The following is a 22,791-nucleotide window of genomic DNA, read 5'->3' on the forward strand; positions in this document are numbered from 1 at the left end:
CAAATGTTTCTGGTTTGTTTGTTAAATGTTTTACCTTTTCAAGTATGTAAGGAATAACAAGTTATCTTTCTTTCAAAATAGAAAAAATCCCATGTTAAAGATTTAAAGTAAAAAATGTAGAAGATTAAATTTTTTGACCTGATTGCCTCTGTGGTGTGATTTTGGACAATTACTGTAGCAGGCGTTAGGTTACTTATTAGATTAATAGCTTTGTATCCAGTGACTTTTTAAGCCTTCATAATTTGAATAATTACTGTGTTTGTAAATAAACAGCAAGATTTAAAATAATATAAACTGGAGAAGAAAACAAGATATATCACAAAGAAAAAAAATCACAAAACTTTTAGTCCCTTTTAAGGAGGGGTTTCTCTCAAAGATTTAACCTTTAATTAAATTTATGTATTTTATTTATAGTTCCTTTTATTATTTTTTCCAGAACTTGCTGACACAGCAGTGGTTTTGCTAACAGAATCTGTGGTATTACTATAATAAATATTATGACAAAATCCCCCTCTGGACTATTTCCCTAAGCGTTAGCATTTTGAGAGTACATTTGAGTTTGACCACCATGAATTCATGCATTGTATATTTGACCGTAAAATCATCATTGTTAAAATATATGGCCTTAATGGATCTGAACTGGCACAGGAAAGCCAAAGAGAGAGCTAACAAACAAGGAGAGAATTGTAAGTATTTTGGCATACAGCAGAGCTGCTGTCAACAACTCACCAAGCTTACATTGTCCAGTGACTGAAATGTTGTTACTCAGTTTTGTTTGCTTGGTTTTTGTTGTTGTTGTTGTTGTGGTTTTTTTTTGTTTTTGTTTTTTTTTTTTTTTTTTTTTTTTTTTTTTTGTTTTTTTTTTGTAATTAACTCCCTTGCTGTCTCACTTTTGTTCCTGCTAAGTCTACCATTGTTACCTCTTTCCCACCATTAACTATGAAAATACTTGAAAGAAGCAAGGTCTGGGACTGAGCAGGTTCAGGAAGAGGGTGTGTCAGCAGGCAGATAAACACAAAGACAAGCACAGAGAAAGAAAGGCTCCCTTGGTGCCAGACAGTAGCCTAGGCTGAGATTCACGAGCAGCTCTATACCCTGACTCATTCATTTAACAACTGTGCATAAACAGGCTCAGTTTATGACTAAGTTTAAGTATCTTTAGACTTCATGTAACAGTTTTCTCCTCCATTGGGGAGCTTCTCTCTAAGGTCCCAGACAACTACTGTTACTGAGTAGAAGGATGATGAGGGTGGCAGAAAGTGACACATCTGTGGGAGAAAGGGCAGATTTATCTTGTATGTAGTTGAGATCCATCCTCTTTACAGAATAAACATATTTAACAAATGAAATAGAAGAAATGAAGTCAAACAATAATGGCTGAAAACAAAGGAGTAATGTTTCACAGAGTGATGCTGAGAATAGAAGGGAATCTAGATATAGGTAAGCACAGATGATAAAATGTTTTTGGAGGAACTTATCACAGCAGAATAGATGGTAAAAGGCAGTTAGCAAAGACTAGCAATGTCTCAGATTGGAAAGAATCCATGAAGAATGTTATTTAACTTCTCCTTTTTCCTTCCCCAAAAGCAGCACTACCAAAGGACAGTTTTGGAATAGAGCCCAAAATAAATAAGGAAATGGTTCAGTTAAGTAGGGTACTGTGTAAATATTTTTTTTACAGAGTGAGATGAGAGACAGTCTCATTGTGTCTTGATAGAATCCAGAAATGTTGATCATATGGTGATTAGGGTTGTGAGATCAAGAGATTTTATGAGTAGGTTTTGAGTACAATCAAAATACTGACACATTTCTCAAAACAAGATAGCTTAAATTCAGGCTTCTCACTTCTGGGTGGTAGCAAAAAGGAGAATTGCTCTGGATAAGCAAGTTTTTCAGGTAAAAATGCCTTTCCAAAGCTTAAAAAAAAAAAAAAGCATTATCTTAAGAGCCATTCTAACTCTTCAGATGACTAGGAGTACCAAAACTGGTATTGTGTCCCTGCACTCAAGGCAAAAAGATGTGAATTTTCTTTAAAAGTAAGAGAGAGAAAAGGGAAAAATAGAGAAAGTGAACTAGCAATGTCTTATTTCAGGTGGCATGAAATCTGTACAACTGAAATTTAAGGAAGTCAAAGAAAGAATGATAGAAGATTACTATATGGTTGATCTTGACATGAGAGTATATCACAGGGTCTTATGGTCTTCTAGGTCTATTTTCTAGCATTCTACAAAATTGGGGTGAAATATAGATACTCATATTGCTTGTTCTTGGAAAGTCTGACAAGGTGCCAATACTGTTGGTGGGGGGGGTTATTTTGATTGTTGGTTTGGTCATGATTTGTTTTGGAGGTGGTATTTTTTTTAATCTGCTTGTACTTATCAATTTCAAACACATGAAGTTAGATGCAATAGTTTAAGCAGTGTTTTATGATACTGTAGGATGAAAATATAACAGATAGGGAGGAGGAAAATAGTATCTTGAACCTGAGAATTCTGGGAGGATGTGATGAAAGCAGTAGGTGATAGTGCAGTAATTAGAGGCAGAACTGTCTATAGAAGTTTTTTCCTCCACTACTGGTGTAATTTCTGAATTTAAGATATTTCCCTGACTGTATCTCAGAAGAAAATTTAAGTACTCTTTGTCAAGATAGGAGCAGCACCTGGAGAGATTATTGCAGATAAAAAAGAGATAAATGGACAAAGGGATGAATGAGAAAACAGAAAAAAAGTGGTAAGATTTCATTCTTAATGATTTTTCCCACAGGGAAGGCTCCCTGGAATAGACCATGGATGATCCATATGATCAGATATAGAATGATTAAACAGATGTTACATTCAGAACAAACTTGCCTCATTCAGACACACAGAACAAAAGGCCACGCTCAGAGTCCTGGAGGCAATTTTTGTGACACAATTCTCCAGCCCAGCTGTGTACCACAGCTAACTTATCTACCATTGAAGCAACTGCAGGTACCCCCTGGGTCCTTCCAGCAAAGCCCCAGTGCCACTGGCATCTCTAGGAAGTGTCAGGTGAAGCAAGGTCTTACTGAGTGTCCTCTACTTGATGTGTGTACCTGAGTGGCCAGAAAAGAAAAATGCTATAAACTACATTGCTTTGGAGAAAACAGATGGCATAATTTACTAATGCCAGAAAAAATGGAGCTGTTAGCAGCCTTCACCTTGCTTTGACTCATTATACAGTTCTACATGTTTTGGTCAAAGTTCATGGAGATTGATATATTATTTCTGGAGTGTTTTGATAGACTGCCATTTTCTAATGTAAAGAAAAACCCAATTAATTTTATCAGAAGTGCCATCACTCATAGGAAAATTTTAAATTTTTTTTCTACAGAGTGGGGATTTTATTATGTGTTTTACTGCTATTTAAAAACAATAGCAAAACTAAATATTTTCACTTAAGAGTGCTGGCCTCCCACACTTTCTTTTTAAATCCAGTCTACTACTACAGAATGTTTCACTGAAACATTCTGCTTGTTCTTTTTTGCCTTATTTAGGTCTAAGAAGCATTTGTCAAGTAGGCAGCTCGACTCTACCTCTTGTTGATGGCAAGTATTTTCTGTAGGTTTTGATTTCCTGCCGTGCACAGTGACTGATACTGCAACTTCACCCCATCACTACCTTGACTGACAGCAGTGAAGAAAAAGATCTGTACAACTAAATAAAATATTTGAAAAGAAATACACTCAAGTTTGGAGGCTTGAGAAGGGGAAGAAACAGCAAAACATTCCAGATTTATGAGGGGCCATTAAGGGTATTGTACAGGTTTGCATGAGCAGTTATATAATTTAGTTGCTCTCATGTGATATTCTGGTTTTTATTTGCAGTATGGAGAGAGAGAACTGCACCCATCTGTATTAAATAAAACTATTTTTTTATCAGGACTTGCTAGTGACATTATTACTCTAACAGGCTGTGCATGTCATCAGAACCCAGAGGTAAAAAAATATAACACTCTTTGGATGTATTTTATTATTTCACAATGACTGGATAACATGAAACCTAATGAAAATTTACAGTGGGCAGACACCTAGTGTAAATTTCACCCCTTTTTAGTCTTACATCTTCTCTTGGCTGGCTTAATATACCTGTTGTGATATTTGGGAAAATATTATTTTTTATGAATTCTTATGAAATTAAAATATCTAGGGAGATTAGAAGTATTTTTCAGCAGGAAAATAATTAATAACACTACTGAGAATTAGTTGTTTAAAGTCAGCAGGAGCTTGTTGCTATTAGCAGGTTTGGAGCAATGATTCAGAGAAATGATAAAAAATGGTTTCTTAGACTGAGTCTACAAACAGAAATGCACTTGCCTAAATTTATACAAGCAACTTGTTTCATTGGAAACCCCCTAAACCTGAGCACATATGTAAGCATTTGTAAAAGAGGCCCTCATTTTGGTTATATCTGACTGAAAGAAAACCAAAAACCTTTATTGAACTTCTAAAATTTAAAAATGCCTGTGAGTGCTGCATAAATTGTAAGGTCAGTTCTCATTTTAGCTGAAAGCAGATTGACCTTCCTTAATGAGAATAGTGTTGAGGGTTTTTATTTTGTTTGTTTGTTTTTGGTTTTTTTTTCCTCTAAATAATAATTTTAATGGGAAAGTGTGGGAGTTTTAATGGAATGTGCTTTCTAATAAAAAGCAATAACAATCTCTGATTTTATAGCGCCTTTCATTGTAGGTCCTGATAGTGTCCTGTGAATGTTTTAGTCTCACATAACTCTAAGTAGAAAGGTACTTTTGTATTTGTTTTGCAGGGGGCTAAAAGAGAGAGAGACAGTGAGTTGTACAAATGAAAATACTGAGCAGAGTCCCCAGTGCTGATGGCTCCTCACAAACTTACACATACAGCCCTTCTTCCACGCTTAGAAACCAATTTCTTTGGATATACCATCATGACTTACAACCAATACCTGTGGTGAAAATAACTGTAACTTTAATTTGGCAAACTATTCTTGGTTGGAGAATTCTTACTCATAGCCTCAATTTCTCATTCTTATAAAGAGGATTTAATAACTATGCTCAAAGCCAACCCTACACTTGAGGGTTTTTGATTCAGTCCCTATTTGAGTGCTGGAGATAAAATCTGGTAGAAAGAGAGAAAGGCTTTATTTTCTGTATAGAGACCAACAAGTCCTATATTTATCTAAGCACTGATGTTTTTCAGAGAGATTAATGTAAATGTATGGAAAACAATTACTCAAGTACTTTCTTTAGCACAGTAATAATAACAGAATTCAGATATCCTGCCTTTCTCTGTTTAAGAGAAAAAACATTTCTGTAGTTCTGTGTTTTGTTTTAAAATACTGGCAAATTCTATATGTATTTTTTATGCCTGTTTTCAAAATCTGAAACTGCTACATGCCAAAGGCTGAATTAAGAATTCTGAACAGTGTTTATGATTTCCTGCCTCATGCAAATATTTCATTATAGTGTATGAGATTTAATAAAGAAAATTATCTATTTTTACATAAATTTGAGTTTCATTTAGAGTAGACTTTGCTACAGAATGACCAAGCTTGGGTGAAATATCATAATTACACAAATAATAACATATTAGTTATTTCCCAATTACTCTATTCTAAAGTTGCACAGTAACGCTGATGAAAAATAGAAATAAAACCACATCAGATAATTTGGAGATAAATGTTTTCACAGACTGGTTTTTATTTACAGTGAAGACTTCAAATAAATAGAGATTTAGAATAATTTTTGGTATGCTTGATGAAGCGCTAAGATCAGCAGATGTTTATTACACCAAAAAAGAGCATTTAAAGCAAATAATTCCACTTAAGATATTAAGCACATTTTCTAGCTTATACTGTTGGAGATTATTGTGGCATGTTTGATTAATGGGCTGTTTTATTGGTGATGCAAATAATGTGCAATATCATATGACCCATATGTTGTAGATTAGAAAGGTATTAAAATTACCTTGGCACTAAGTGAAAAATCTGAAATATCCCTCTGGTAAAATATATCATTTTAGAGGAAAAAGACACGTTGGCATTGCTTGTATTTATGCTTTTGATATATTACATGTCATGTTTGCTTAGTTTTAGTATCAAAATTTATTCTCTTTCATCCTTTTGCTTCTCTTTGTCAGGTTTCCCTAGCAAGCGGTGTGTGCAATGGGCAGCAACTGAGTGAAACCCAACTGTATGTCACCTGTCACTTATGAGCACAGAACATAGAGGAAGGTGATCATGTCTGTTTTCTCATAAAATAATCTTGGTATTTATTGCCATTTATTTATAATTGGTGCAAGCTACAACAAAATAAGGAAGGCATGTGCCTGAAGGAAACACTTCGAGAAAGATCCTCAGCAAAGCCCCAAGCAACAGAATGGAAATCCACCTTGTTCCATATTGCATAGGAAACTTGAACAACTGCTTGGGGTCTGTTTAAAGATTCACTCAGGTTCTGGGACCTTTGGGTAAAGTTTAGTTGGAAAATGATGGCCTGACTTATGACTTTATCTGGAAACTGTATATAAAAATTCCAATTAAACCCAGAAATGGAAGAAACTTTAGGATGAATTTTAGTTTATGATTTTGAATTCTGTTAACACTGAATGGCAGATTGGGATTCAGAAGGTACACTGGAGCTTTGCATGCACTGTAATGCAATGAAACTACTAAGTTTCATGTTATTTGCTCCAAGTCTGTACCTGACTTAGAGCATGATCTGGCTTTCAGAAGTGCTTCTTCTAGGGCCAAAAATGGCTATGTTTTCTGGTGATGAAATTCCAAACCAGAACTATCCCTCAGAAGCACACAGCAGTCTCCTCAAATTTCCCACCAGTAAAGTAGACCTGATTCTTCTTCCTTTTGCTTTTCCCCTAAATTTCTGTTAAGTTTGGTAACCTGGGATAGACTTCCTTACTGGTTGTGAACACCCCAAATGGCCATGTCTTCTGACAGTAGATTGGGGCTTTCAGCTACAAAGATAAAATGCATCAGCACATGGGACAATTAAGCCCATTTCTAGAATTTTTGCTCAGGTGAAAACAACCTGACAATTCTCCTTATTAAGAGCAAAATGTAAAAAGATGTGATTACCCACATAAGTCACTTCTGAATGAGGAGAAAATATAATTAAAATCTTTAATGTGCCTCATCAATATTTTTTTACATTATTTTACAGTATTGTCATCAGGCAAAAGAGTGCTAGAAGAGCTGATTTTGTCCAGTAACTGCAGCTGTCCTTGAGGGCAAGAACACCATACCAAAATTTAGCCTGTGGTTCAGCTAAAAATGAACTCTTCAATAAATACTGTAGTCAGCTCATACCACAGAGACATAAATCATCTCTGGTTTGCCATCCTGGTCAGCAGCATCCTAAGGCAGCAATCCCTTCAGGGTCTGTACCCTTTTGAGACCGCTGCTCTTGTTCCTCACAGGTTCCCTTTGTGACCGTGTAGCATTTGCTTCTCCTGAGATTTGCTGGTGAAAACTGTCCTGTGCTTGAGTTGTTCCAGGCAAAGAAATTGTTGAGGGGCATATCTTTGGACTGAATTCAGTTCCTTGAAATTTCACTCTTCTAGCTGTGCTAGTTCTACCACTCTCTTTGCAGCACACTTCATCTGGAAATAATTATCTGGGCCCTGCTCCTGCAAACACTGTCCATGTGCTGCACCACGTTCAGTAGATTGCTTCAAGGAAATCAGTGGGTGTGTTTGAAAGGTTAAATTTGTAGGTGCTGACAGAACTTGGACGCTAGTCACCACAAGAGGATGTTAAAATACCAATGGGGAGGGAGGAATCCAAAGGGTGTCCTTAGCCAGAGATCCTGTTTTCATGCAAATGTACTTAAAAATGAAATTAAAAAAATAAGAAAAGGAGAAGAAATATACTGAGAATGTATTTTATGGCAAGTAGTCCTTTCTCCCTAGGATGCCTCTCATTATTTTCCAGAAGGATCCAGCCATGCATTAAGTACAGGATTAGTTTTCTCATCTTGGTAGTGTTGTGACAGTTTATAAAAACCTCTCATAACTAATGTAGCCTCCATATATTACAGAGTGATCATGTCCAAAGAAAAGACATTGACAGATTTGAAATAATTATGTAAATTTTTTCTAGAGTTCTATTTAAAAGCACATTTTTCAGACTTAAAAAAAAGAAGGCACCATCAACCAACCCTTAGTGATTGCTGAGGAAGCTGTACCTACATGCCTGCATTAAACCTAGCACAATATGCTATAAAAACCTCATTACACATCCAAGCTGTCTTTGTATCAGCATTAAATGTGCTTCCATACACATTCTGTAAATTACACACTTATAAATTACTCATTTGTAATAGCTGCAGGCTGATGGCTACAGTGAAAATTATATGGGTTTTTTTTAACTTGGTTTTTTTGATGTGCTTTTTGCTTATCTGAGCACCTGATGATCCTGCCATGCATGTCAATGGAAATCAAACCAGAAAAAGATATAAGGAAATTTTCTTGATACACCCTTCTCCCTCCCATGATTAATTTTACAATAATCAACTATTTCTCAAACTAGAAATTTTTAGTGTCAGACATGGCCATATTTTTATCCTGTGTATTTCTGCTGAAGTTAGTGTTGAATAATTATGAATACTTCAGTAATATAAAATTCATAAATCTATTAAATAACTTAGAAGAGCAGAAGCAACTGCTTACTTTTTCTCCATGAGTAATCATAACATATACCTAACTCTTTGTAGCTGTTAGGATCAGATTCCCTCACAACAAACTGTGTCCACTTCAGCAGGCATATTTATCTTATCCTTAACTATCACACCTTGCTGTGTGCTTCAGCATCATTCACCCAGATCCTCTGGTCCACCTGTAAAAGGCTCCTTCAAAATGACCCAGCTTTCAGGAGATGCCACTCTGCAGCTGCCCTTATGCCAGGCTGAGGGAAACCCTATCAAAACCCTTGGCAATCTCCACTGCTGCCTCACATCAGCCAAGAGGGCTACTTTGTCATAGCAGGCAATCATGTTTGTCAAGCAATATTTGCCCCTGTTGAATCTATGCTGGGTTTTCCCAGCCACATGATTCATCTGATTTGGGATGGTCCCCAGGAGGATCCATTCCGGTACTTTCCCAGGGACTGAAGGCTGATGGGGCTATAATTTCCTTTCATTTAGCCCTTTTTGTAGATGGTATGGCAGATGGTATGATATCAGCCTTCTTCCAGTCTTCTGAGGTGTTTCCTGATCTCCACAACTGCTCAAAGGTCATGGAAAGCAGCCTCATGAGGATTTCAGCCAGCACTTTTAATAACCTTGGGTGGACATTATCTGGGTCCATTGATTTGTAAGGGTCAAGCTCCTGTAATAGTTGATGTACCAATTTTTCCTTTGCTGACAGTGGGTTGTGTTTGCAAATGAATGAATGATGGAAGTCTGAAAAGTTTGTATGTGAAGCAGAACTCTTTCAAGGACCAGGTGTACTCGCATGGACACCTGAAGTAGGCTGACAAATTATTCCAATTATTTTATGGCTGTGTTTTTAATAGTTTCAGTTTTTATTAAACATTCAGATTCCCTGTTCATACCACACAGGGATTTGTAATCCATGAATATTCTAATTTTAGTGGGAGGCATTTCTTAGAATGGCCTTTCTTTTCCTCACAAATTCTTGAAGAATGTAAAATTCAAATTAATATTTGAATCTTAGACTTGGAAATTAACTTTAAAATTATCTGTATTCTCTAGAAAAATAGAAGTGTCCAGTGTGACTTAAGGCTCTCACCTGAAGTCTTGTGCTATCTTTTTCAAAATTCAAATACTCATGGAAAGTGTTCAGAAAGAAAAGATGTACCAACAAAACCAACAAAAGCTCCAAGGTAGCAAGAAGGTACATCTCTAAAGGTAACCTGCAGTTAGAGTTACAAATTTAGGAAAATAGTGAGTTTTTCATCTGGCCCTTGTGTCCACCAATAATGGACTGCTACTTTTGGAAGCAAGCCCCAAAATTCATTGGGCTATTTGTGTAAAACCTGAGATGGCTTATCTGGAGCTATATTTTTTTGAGTTATTCCCACTTGTGATCATGCATTATTACGTAATATTTTCTGACTTTTTAATTATCATGTAGACAGGGTTCATGAAAGAGCAGGCTGGAGCTTAGATCCAGGACTGTCCCAGTCAGACCTTTACAGTTTGATATTTGCACTGTAAAATCCAGGTGCCTCACTTTTATTATAAAATTTATCTTGGATGTTTGCTGCAATGAACTCTCACACCTTCCACTCCTCATTTTATGTTCATATTGAGAAGGATTCTATTTTTGCTTTAAATATATCCAGCTACCAGCCTCTACTTAACTGTCTTAGTTCCCTCTTTATTGCTGCACTTGACAATTCCTTCTCACAAATATTCTCATTTGCAACCTAACTTTAAAATACATCTCTCTCTTCCCCAGTTGTTGGTGCTGATTTTCTACAACAATTTAGTTAATTGTAACCTAGTAGGTATCAGTAACTTAATATTTCATAATTTTCCCCCTTTGTGGATATGGTGGTGGGCATAGGGAGAGGTAATGTATTATTTTTTAAGGTTTTCTTTTGTAAAAGGAATGGTTTTTTTTAGCTCCTCCAGTGGGGGTTCTTTTTGTTTCTGAGGTCACCAATGAAGAGTCTGGGAAAAAACTTATTGAAAAACAAATGCAAAAGCTCTCCAGTCTCTGTAAGAGCAGCAATAACTTTACAGAGACAATGCAATGCTCTTTCATAATCAGTTTGAATGGAGACTGACAATAACGCATTTTCACCTTGACTACCCTTTTATGATTTTATCATATGAGAATGTAAGAAAATATATTATTTTTCAAGTAAACCAAGACAATTAAATATATGTGTGTTTTCATCCCTGTTTCATGTTCTACTAAAGCCAAACCACATTTTTTGTGCATGTTTTGTCCAGGAGTCAGAGTAAGACACAACCACTTTCTCCTCTGTGACACCCAATCCCCTCTTGTCCATGTTAGCTCTATTTGCCTTATGAAATAATGCAAAGTACCCATTTCAACACATGAAATTGAGGCCAGAATAAGTTCTGTGGTTCTATCTCAGTCTTTCATTGAAGGTGAAAACTGAGGAATCCTTAATCTGCTTTCTCTAAATATTGAAAATGTTCCTTCCAACAGCTGAGAAGAACCTGATTTAGGGGTCATTACTTCCCAATGGTAGCTGAAATGATTAATGTACAACAGAAGTGAACTCTTGAATTCTCATTACAAGAAAACTTAGGGTAAGAAATTTAAGATTTTGATTTTTCTTCTATTATTCCCTTATTTAAGATGAATATTTTATCTCTTTGAATAACTTTGTTGCTTTTTATGAAAATAATGATTCGTTTTGAGGTGGGTAGCATGTGTTTCAAAAGATACTGATAAAAAGTAAAGATTGCCACGATGATCTGCTGTGATTATGCTAAAAATATATTTTTATAAGAACATAATATTTCTTACAACTTTTCTCAAAAGTACAGTCTCAACTTTCATTTAGAGGAAATATAGTTTTACAGCAAAGTCCAAGAAAAGTGAAGTTCTTGAACTTAATGTAAATCAGTTTATAATATTAACTTCAATGAAGGTTATGCCTACTTGAACCTGCTCAGGTCATGCCCAGTTCTGCTTATGAGAATGAGTAAGTAATGCTTTTACATGCTGCAGAATCTTTATTTAGAAATATAATTTGGGAGCCAGTTGACTCAAAGCTTAATTTCAGAGATCATTTTAAGTTCAGGTTTCAGGCAAATGCAGCCTGACATTTTAGATGTTGAAATTTAGCTGCTGATGAATGTTTGATGATCACGATGTAGGAACTGGGTCACCCTAGGCCAGTTCTTGTGAATGAGCATACATTCAAAGCATGGGACTGCCAGTAGAGTTTGGAACAGTCTCCATACAGAACATGTGATTTTGGTAGAAAGAAGGCCAAATTTGAACTGTCTATAAGTTCCCCTCATCTGACTGTGCCCAAGTCAAAAGACTACTCAAAAAGAAGAAAAAAAAAAAAGAAGAAAAAAAAAAAGAAGAAGATAAAGACTTCCCAGGGTTGTTAGTGAAGCATTTTGCAGAAAAGCTTTTCTTTGGACTATATAGAGTCTCTGTAGATTATATAGAGCTCTGCTTAAGACCCCCTTTGCTGAGTAATAATCTGCACTCAGCTTTACAGCACTTCACAGGTTCCATTAAAACCAATTAAAGAAGTAAGTGCTGCTGGTGAAAGGAAGCAGTTTGTTCTGTAAATCCATAACAACATGATACACTGCAGGCTCTGGAGGGTACATGCAAGGTAGGAGGAATATCACTATCTGCTCACCATCTTGTTATACACTGGGTGCTCCCCAGGTCTGCTCCCATTCCCTGATGTTGGGAGCAGACAGATTTAAATGAAGTTTTGTTCCAGCTGAGTACAGGCACTGTTATGTTCCCAGAATAAACCCATGTGAATTGTGTTTGCTGTAGTAAGGCAAAATAATTCATTAGATTTGCCTTCTAATTCATACTCCTCACTGTGCGTTGTGCCTGTACAGCATTTGCAGTAAAGAGTCTGTGAGCAGTGATTACTCACAGGTGGATTACACATTTAAAGGAGATGCTATTTGAGCCATAATTAGCCATTTGAGTTCTCTACATTATGAGCTGAATCTTAGATGAATATCCTTCTGAAGAATCCCTGATTATGCTGTGTGCAGCCTGTATGAAGGTTAGGGTGCTAATTCAGACATTTAAATTAGAATCAAAAATATGGTGTATGACTGTCCCCATAGTAAAGTTGCTTGTGGGCAATATGGTTTTAATTGCCTTGGCAGTACTGGGGACACTGCTTTACTTCCTTAGAGTATTCCACATACATAAAATTAATGCAGGGTATCTAACTAGTGATGACTATGGATTGAGCAGCATAAGGTAGCCTGGGAAGAACATAGAGTTTTACCAGAGTCTGTGACTTAAGTGAAGGACCCAGATTTGGTGGTGTCATGCCCCTCCATCACCAGCTGATCCATTTGCATCATTTCAGAGATCTGGGCAAGGCAAAGACCATTCTTAATTTTGAAATCTTTAATCCATTGCTAAGAAACAGCAGTTGTTAGTCTTGTAATTATTTGGAAATTAAAAATACCTAGCTTGTGCCTGCCTTAAGCAGACAGTATTTTCTTAGGGGGATTTAGGATTGGTTAAAACTTTTCAGTTCCTTAATGTAATTGCCTGGCAGTAACTGTCTGACTGTGTGAATATTCCAACTTGTGCTAACAAATATTTTTTTTTTCCTGGTCTTCATATTTCATGCATATTAGCAATTCATAAATATGTTAGGAAATGCTGCAGACTATTCCCTTCTCTGACTATAGATTCATGACAAAATGTTTGCCTGAATAAAATCTTGGTGGCAAAGTAGTTCAAAAGGCACCTCCTTGAACTCCGTATGTCTTAGAAAGAGAGATTTTTTCTCCTTCTTTCTTCCCCTACCCTTTGTGCTGGTTTCCACTAGAATAGAGTTTATTTTCTTCAGAGCAGCCAGTCTGGGCTATGTTTTGGATTTGTGCTGAAAGCAGTCCTCATAACAGGGACTTTTTAGTTACTGCTGAGCAGAGCTTACACAGGTTCAAGGCCTTTTCTGCTCCTCACCTCACCCCACTGGTGGGAAAGTTGGGAGTTCACGAGGAGTTGGGAGGGGACACAGGCAGGACAGCTGCCCCAAATGACCAAAGGGACGTCCCAGATCATATGGCATCATGCTTGGTGTATAAAGCTGGGAGAAGATGGAGGAAGTGAGGACACTTGGAGCTGTGGCATTTATCTTTTCAAGTAACCATTATGTTGGGATGGAGCCCTGTTTTCCTGGGGATGATGCCTGCCCATCAAAAGTAGTGAATGAATTCCTCATTTTGCTTTGCTTCTTAATGTGGCTTTCCCTTTCCTGATTAAACTCTCTTTATATCATCCCAAAATTTTTATTCTTCTGATTGTCTTCCTCATCCCACCAGGGGGTGAATGAGTGACTTTGTAGGGCTTAATTGATGGCTGGGCTTAAACCATGACAGCCTCCTACTCTGTTTAAGGGCAATGTAACATCACTACAAAGGAAACTTCCTCTTTTAAAAACCATAAATCATTGATTTCTCCCCCTACAATAACCAGCCCTTCCCATCTGGGAGGCTTTCCACATTTACCATTTGTGTTATAATCTCCACTGTATTTCTGCCTGCCACATTGATTTATCCTTTGCTAACAAATCAGTTTGTATGAAAAAGCTGCTGCTTTCCCATTCAGTGTTTGATGAAATGTTTGTGTGTTCTATAAATCATACCTAGAATATGAGCACATAGGATGGTGAAGTTAAGAAAGAAAGTGTTTTTATAAAAATTTACATGTGTGTTACTGAAAATATTCAGTTATACCGCTGCATTCCAGTGCTGGTGAAATGTTGCTTTGGGGGATATATGTAGGTTAGGCTAATGAAAAATCTTCTCTTTAACAGCTTCACCTTCCCATTCCAAATTATGGAATTTCTCATAGGAAATGTCAGGTAGTGGGTTTGGTGATGGAAAAAGAGGTCAAGTGTTTATATGTGTAGGGTCCTCCCTACCTAGTCTCCCATTTCTATCAGTAAGGAACAAAGCCTTAAAGCAGAAGACAGAAAGACTGAAGGAGTGATTTTAGTTCCAAGCATTTCCCAATTCCTCAGTGTGACCAGGTGCAAAGTACTAGGCCTCTTTTCAATTGAGATTTGCTTCTGTAAGATGGAGGTGATAATGCTACACCAGCCTGTGTGGGGCTTTGGAAAAAAAGCAATCAGAACACACTTCAGAGCTTCATAAATTAATCACAGTGGTAGCTGCAAGATCCACCACTGCTTGCTGTGAATTTAGTTCCCCAAATACAAGAGTCTGCAGAGCCTCTGCTCTGAAATTGCCTGTAAATACCAAGAATCATTACACTCTCATGGAGGAAGGAATACAGGGACTAAGGTCATGATCCTGATGAGCCATGAGTCTCAGTACAGGATAACCAGGACCTAATCTAGCCAGTCAGGACTAGCCAGTCAGCTGCTCATGGATCATAGGGAGAAACTGGGTTCAATTCCTGATGGTCAGAGGGTGTTGGATTCTCCACTTTATAGCAGTTAAATCTTCGCATTCGTCTAGCCCTAGATCTAGGTAACTTTAGCATGTAAACCTGGGTTGCCATCAACTGGCAGAATATTCAGTCCCAAGTCAGAAATATTGCATAACAATTCATTGCACAAGGAAAACAAGGTTCCTGTGAACAGGAGTGACAAATCACACAGAAGTATGAGCAGATGCTGTTTAGAAAGGCTTTGGAGAGAATCCTTGTCTCACAAAGAAAAGTTACTGGGAGATGTAAAATATCTATTAAAATCTAGGCTACCTCAATTTTTACCCCAAAAGAGACAAAATGAGATATGTTCTTTCCATTAGTCACCTTAATCTTTCAATTCCAGAACTGTTCCACCCTTTCCTCTATTCCAATGAATAATTAAGCATCTAGTGGAATAGGAAAGATTGAAAGAGGCTGACCTGGCACATGAGCTATGAGTCAATGGTACCTTATTTCCTAAGAAATGTAGAAGCAATTTTTTTCTGATTCTTCTCCATTAACATCTTAATTTCCCAGTACAATTCTAAGAGAATTAGATTAATCACTCTCACCACTCTGCCAATTTTAATCAGAAACAATGACTGCCAGTGAATAATAATTTTTTTTCTTTGCAGCTCCAGATGTTTGTAGAATAAACTACCACTTTCTTTGCCTACACTTAGCACTTACAAGAAGTTTAGTTTTAACTTTTTGCTTTAGCAGAGTCCTGGGACTGAGCAAAACTTGAGATTTGGAAAACATGCCTTCTGCTGCCCTTAAATGTGAATATTTGCATTAATTTCTGCTGAAACCTTTTCTCAAATAGTTTAGTCTGTGGTTGTTCTGGAGACATGATAAAACAGGTGGGCAACTTATGGGTTGGGAACTCCTGCAATATTTACAGCTGTGGACATGGGGAGAGCTCCCAGGAAGGATGGATTTTGAGGAGATGTCAAGATTTTGGGTAGAACATTAGTAACTGATTCAGTCTCAGAAATATCAAGGCCATTCTCACAAGAAGAATTAAATGAAAATCAAGCATGCTGTTGTACCTTCCAAATATCTGTGGCACAGGCTCTTTACCTTGGTACCATTATACAACTGGTCTTCTTAACTGGCTCCTACACATTTCTTCCACCACCTGCATATTTTCCTTCTTTACCTCTCTGCTTTGGCTTTGTCTTTTTCCCCACATAGCTTATCCCTGCTCTCAGCTATGCTCCACCCTCTTTTGCCATTAGGGAAAAATGCAGCTCAGGGTCAAAACTGTTGATTGCTAGACACTTCTGCTGTTATGTTTCTTTCTCTATGTTTTTTTCTGTTTTAAAAAAGTGAATTTTAAAGCAAAAAATACCTATAAGTCAGTACTTGAAAGATTGTAGCATAAGAGGTGATTAATTTATATCTAGGATTTTGCTGAGGAAATAATTTTGTAATTCTGCTACCACTCAGCACATCTACCAAAGTGTGTATAGAGTAGCACAAACATCTGCACTGTCCTTTGGAAGCAAATCCTTGTTTGATGTTCCAAACTCTTCTGGAACAATATTCGTCTTGGACGTTAGGTATCATCAAGCATATTTCATGTTATCAACATAGTTTGTCAATTTATGCATTCTTGGGGAGTGGGCATACTAGAATATGATCGTGAACCTTTTCTTCTTTCCACTTGAGTGTCTTGGATGCAAAAAAACCAGTTCTGGTCTAACAGTAATTAATGCCAGTAACTAAATGTATTATCTTCTGTTCTGAAATTCTTCCTTTACCTTTGTATTCGAAAGCTCTGTACATTAATAAGAAAAAAATCTCTCACCGTACCTTGAAGCAAGGGAACATGAATTTTAAAAACAATCATTAGATCATTATTTCTAGCTTCAAGCTTGTCATCCCCATGACCTATTGTATTAATAAAGCCCCAGAATGCTAGTTGGCACTGACAGACAGAGCAATGTACTGCATGTTTTATGAACTATATATGCAGCTTCTGATTGCTACAGAGACACAAATTCATACAATTTCCTATCAAGAACCCACTTCTCAATCATAAGCTAACAGCCATTCAAATTAAAGAAGTTTGCCCTTCTCAGAAAAAGAATGAAGGAAACTCAGAGCTGCTAACACTTTGATTTATTTTAACATTAAAATATTGAGAACATCAAATTTTAATATCTGTGCTGTCACTTTATTCATAAGGTAAGTACAGTTCTTACACTCAAGAGCTCAAAAATTATTTCACTTTTAGAAAGAAATTTATTGCACTCTATAGGAAGGTGTGCAATTCCTTCTTTCAGAGAACTTGTGGATTATCTTCTTGCAGAGCAGGCTGAACTTGTGATTCTTATTTGCTCTGGTTTTCTTTTTTTTTTTTTTTGTTTGCATAAACAAACTCTAATTTATTTCTCCTTTTACTTTTTAGCAGCAGGGAACTGAATGCTTCTTTACTGCCTTGCTAATAATAATTAGAAATAGAACACCAATTCATGGAACAAAATAAAAATCAGCTAGAAATTCAGTGCAGACGTCATCAAAGTAAAAATGCATTTTCCTCATTATAATAATCAAAACTGTTCTCTTCTGTTCATATCCCTATATTCTACCTAGGGTCTCAATATCCATAGCTAGCACTTTTATTTGTAGACAAGAGCAATTTCTGGGCTTCAATAAGTTCCTGTGCTCCTAGTTTATAAGACTGCACAGAGCTCTTTCAAACAGATCAATCTCTCTCACTAGACAAGATCATCAAAGGATAATAAGGAGCAATATTATCATTATCTTTCAACAGCTGGGAAATTGCGATTATATTTGAGTATATAATTCATCAAGGCCTCTGTTGGGTCTTTTGTCATTCATACAAGAGGTCTTATATTGGAAAGGTAGCTACAAGTCCAAGTAACTGAACTTAAATTTACTCTGTAGAGGCTACTTATGCATGAGTACTGATGGTCTAATTAAGATCTAACATTATCTTGGAGACAGAGCATAGATTCATTTGGAAGCAGATAAATTAATTAGAAGTATTAAGTATGCTTTACTTACAATTTCTGCAGACTATGTTGCAGTCAGGAAAGCTGAGAGTTTACTTGTCCTTTGTAATCTGGTTTATAGGATAACATTTGTCTAGGTCTGCAGCAGTGGTCCAATCTACTATGTTTCTTCATAAAATTCATCAAAGCAGTTAAATGGAACTTATAGCTTCTCAGTTAAAAACTGAAGAAGCAGCTGGGACCTTTTTTGTGACACCAGGTAAGCCTGAAGAAGAGCCTGTCAAGAGGGAAAAATGCCTTAAAGAAGAAAAAAGTCAGAAAGATTGGGATGTATGCAGAGAGAAAAATGAGTCAGATTTACAGTGAAAGAAACAATGGGGTTGGCAGAACAAGGGAAGATATCAGGATATCTGAATAAACTGAAGTGATGCAACAGATCAGTTCCTGCACAGAAAACACAATTAATTTTTTCACTACTTAAAAATCAGACCCACTACAAATGTCTGCATACCAGACATTTAAGCTTGTCTACTTTTAGTTCCTAGGGGTGGAAGTACCAGCTGGATCCAATTCTCATTCCAGCTAATAGCTGGGCCATGGAGTGTTTTGAGGCAGATCTAAAATCCAGTAAGATAAAAATAGCTTAATATGTGCTGCTTTTAGAAGAACAACAGGGACATTTACATAGGAAGTTAGAAGAGCAAAATCAGAAAAGGAAATAATCCTATTAACCAGATAGGAACGACTGAGTGGGAGTTAATAGCTGTCAGATACAGAGTATCCATTTTGCATCTGCAAAGAAACTGAGGTTGCTATTTTTCCATAGTTAAAGAGCCAAATGTCAGAAATTTATAGGGAGAACCCATATCTATTTTGCACAGATTCCTAATGCTAATGAGCAGAAGAATTACGTGTGTTTCTGTATGCATACTGTTCAAAATTCACTGCTGTTAAATTTAAAAGTCTTATGAAAGGGGATTTTGTCCATTTCCATGCTCCACCATTTTCTTTAATTGCAAATGCATAAGATAGGAGAAAAGCAGAAAATTCCTTTGGAATCCTCTGAGCTGAGGTATGGTATAATACCACACAGAAGCGTTAAATATAAGAAATTTATAAAGCAGATAACCTTTTCATTCAATTTACAAAAATTAAACAGTAGAGCAGTTATCCTTTTCTAGTCATAAAGATTACAATGCACATTATGTAATATTTTTTCTTTTCCAAATACCTTCTCTCCTTAAAAATGTGTTCACCTGTTTGCCTGGACCAACCATAAATTCTAGATTAATTTTTATTTAGAAATAAGACTGTAATTAAAAAGAACTGATAATTAGTATTTACCTCTTTTCTCTCACAGTGATGGATTGAGGGGTGGATAGGAAAATACATATTTGTATCTCTGTAAATAAAAATAATAGCGCCTGGATGATAGCTAGTGATAATATTTGTAAACCACATTGTGCTTTGCAGCTAAGACATCATTCTCCAGATGTACACAGACCTCAGAAAAAAGGTCTTAACAGCATTTCAGATCTCTGTTTGTTGATGGCAGCTGTGACAAAAGCAGACTTAGACTGCTGAGTGCTGTTCAAACCTTATCTACTTTGCAAGTCTTCATTTAGATAGTGTTTGGTACACTAGGAAGTATTTCCTTAACCTGAAGAAACCATCAGAATTGCTGCTATTACTAACTATAGAAGACTTTATATTACCAGAATTTAGGCGCTGAATGATGCATCTAGTAAAAGCAAAATGATGCATACACCTATTTTAAGAAAAATATTTGATGTTTACCTTGGAAGAATTCATATGGCATCCAAAGTCTTGCTGTGCAGCATCACAGGTAACTCTATTGTGACTCAACTCTATTGAGAGTATATTTAAGCACTTCCATTTAAAACTTCTTTTTTCACAGGTCCCTGGAGATCCCAGTTGGTTAGGGTTTTCTAGATGACACTGAATTCACCATGGAAGTACTGTACTTATCATAAAAAACTTAGTCAAGTAAATTTATAGACATATATCTGTGAGAGGAAATACTCATGGTAGAAGTGCCTTTTGATTAGAAAACATGTGCAGGAAGTCCGAATTTACCTCAGCTGCAGGCAATTTGAATCTGCTCTTTAGTTTTTTCATATGATGTCTTTATCATTAATCTTCAGCCTCTCATATCTTCTGCTGAATCTAGACCACCAGATGAAAGAAAAAGTGCAGCAAATCTGGTCACTAAATCTGATCTTGTTTATTGTGTTTTCTCTCTAAATTAAATATTTGCTGCACCAAGATCACAGACTAGGAAAAAGAAGCAAAAGAAAATCTAAACCCAGCAAAAAACCTAACGTAACTTAAGATCTCTGGTTTCCTTAGTTCTTGCTCCTGCATTGCATATTTCCCTGCTGCCACACCCTTGTCCTCAGCAGTAAGTAGATTACTAAGTACTCTCTTCTGATAATTTAAGTCTTTGCAATCTTTGCCTGAGTGATGTACTTTGATCTCTTGTTCCCTTCCCCTTTCCCTTCCCCAAAGAGGCACAGAGCTACAAAGGCAGGCAGTAGGAGAGGAGAAATGGAAATGGTAACCTCCAGTGTGAGAGTAGCTGTGGTGCCTAAGGACATCTCGATGGTGACATCCCTGTAACCTTGAGCAGCAGCTGCTGAGGTAGTTCACCTTCTTGTGTCCCAAGAAGGTAAATGGTCTTCATTTAGAAAGATCACCAAGGATTGTTAACATCCACTTACCAAGACTTCTTGTTCACTCTTATTTTATTGCTTGTGTAATGCTTTCTGCTAAGTCTTTGAAAGATGAGACTCTGGCATATGCTCCACTGAAGAGTTAAATGGAGTATAGAAGGACAAAGGAGGATTTCATAATATGGGCTATAGAATCTCCATGCACCATTACATTGCAACCCAAGCACAGGACTTATAGAATATATATCTAATTTGAGAGGCTGCCCTGTTAGCCTCTTATGTGTTTGCTCACTGTGGAGTGAAGGTATGCTGCTCTATTCTACCTGAAGTATTTAGGCTAAACCAAACCTTTGAGCATCTTAAAGTCCTGTCTAGCCAGAAAAAAGGTCATTTGTCAAGCTGCTTACACCTTCTGTATCAGAGTGACCATAAAACCCTTTGAGGCCATCACTATATATCTTGACATTTCTAAGTTCTACCACAATAAATAAAAGAACAAGGGTAGAAGTCTTCATTGGTAAAGTGCTTAAAGCCTGACAAGCTTACAAGAACTTGAGCAGACCCCGCTTCTTTGTTTTGACAAGGTTTTCCTCCAGGATGATCAATGAGAAAGCTACATTAAATGATGCTTCTTCTTTTCCACATTCATGTGTTTACTCTGTCAACCTGAGAGCATTGGAAAATCCTCTCCTCAGTTTGCCATTTTGCAAGTAGTCAGATCTCCGCCAAAGATGGTCCTTGGCTTTACTATTTGTTTCAATAAAACTTATGTTTCGTTAAGTGAACCCAATGTGTAGAATAAAAACTTCAGAAAATTTACACTTGAGTTTTGCATTTTCAGATGTGAAGAAAGTCTGATGAGTTAGAGAACAGCTGAGAAGTCTTCCCAATTGTAGAAAGGTATTAAACAGGCAGGTCACAAATCCTTTTGTTCTTTTTCACAGGCACGCATTAAACAAGTTTTCAAAACTAATGGTGCAATTGTGCAGTGGTTGACATATTTCTCATATCTCATGAACTAGAAGTCAGCCAGCTGACTTCTGAAGCTTTCAAAACCATTCATCTATCATTCTGAGTATTGATCTTTGTGTATTATAGGGAGGTTTCCATCATGGAAATATAGCACAAAACATTATTTCAATTATTTGCCCTAAGCTACACCAACCTTTTAGTTTGTTGTTAGATTTCAAGGGTTGATGTATTAGTCAATCAGTTAAGATGGATCACCAGCATTTCCCTTCACAGTTCATTTCAGTTTTACCAGTGTTTGAGGATACAAACCAGAGTGAACACTAATGTGATATACTTTCTTTTACAGGCTGAAAACACAAGACAATATTGCTATCTTCATTCAATTCCTCTGGAAAGGATTGGAAAATAAATGTTGGAATAAGTCCTCCTGTGTCATGTGTTCCTTTGCTGGTGACTGAAGGACATTTTACATTTTGCACTTTTGCATTGACTCTGGCTACCAGCTATTCTATAATCTTCCAGTTGCAAGTTGCTGTTATATTGTCAGAATCAGTGAGTCTTCAGTAATGGCAAATTTTTGTTTGTAGCCATACTTGCAGGTATGTCCTGTAGGTAAAGTCTTCATGAGGATCTGGAGAAAAACTAAAACAAAGCTAAATGGGAAACCTCAAAATGGAATTTTTAGTGCCCGTGGAAGAAGAAGGAGTTGGTGTCTCCCTCCTGCTGTTCACTCCTGCCATTGAAATGGCCAGCTGGGCTGGTTTGGCAGAAATGTTTGTACTAGCTGCTATGTGGTGGGCTCAACTGGGGAAGGGAGAAGGTGGCAGATGGCCAAAAAAGAAAATGTCTGGGAAGCCGGTGGTGTCAGTTACCTGGGGTAGCTCAAACAGTTTCACTGCTGAAGTTTTAGCCACAGACTTAGAGTTCAGCATTTAGGTTTTCTGGCAGATCAGGTTTCAGGTTTCCTTCACGACACAATCAGATACATCTGGGTCAGAGCCTGGAAACTGTTCCTGTCTGGGTCGGG

At 36.9% G+C, this 22,791-nt stretch overlaps 1 long non-coding RNA gene across 1 annotated transcript in view; it reads left to right on the forward strand.

Moving 5' to 3' along the window:
• LOC116183669 (uncharacterized) overlaps positions 1-22,188 on the forward strand; it is a 57,439-nt gene extending 35,251 nt beyond the window's left edge. Inside the window, exons 2-3 of the long non-coding RNA XR_013340094.1 lie at positions 11,153-11,256; positions 22,111-22,188. This is a non-coding gene — a long non-coding RNA (uncharacterized LOC116183669). The remainder of the gene's footprint in view (positions 1-11,152; positions 11,257-22,110) is intronic.
• Positions 22,189-22,791: the final 603 nt, after the last annotated feature.

Source organism: Lonchura striata, chromosome 6, assembly GCF_046129695.1.
Source record: "Lonchura striata isolate bLonStr1 chromosome 6, bLonStr1.mat, whole genome shotgun sequence".
Lineage (NCBI taxonomy): Eukaryota > Metazoa > Chordata > Aves > Passeriformes > Estrildidae > Lonchura > Lonchura striata.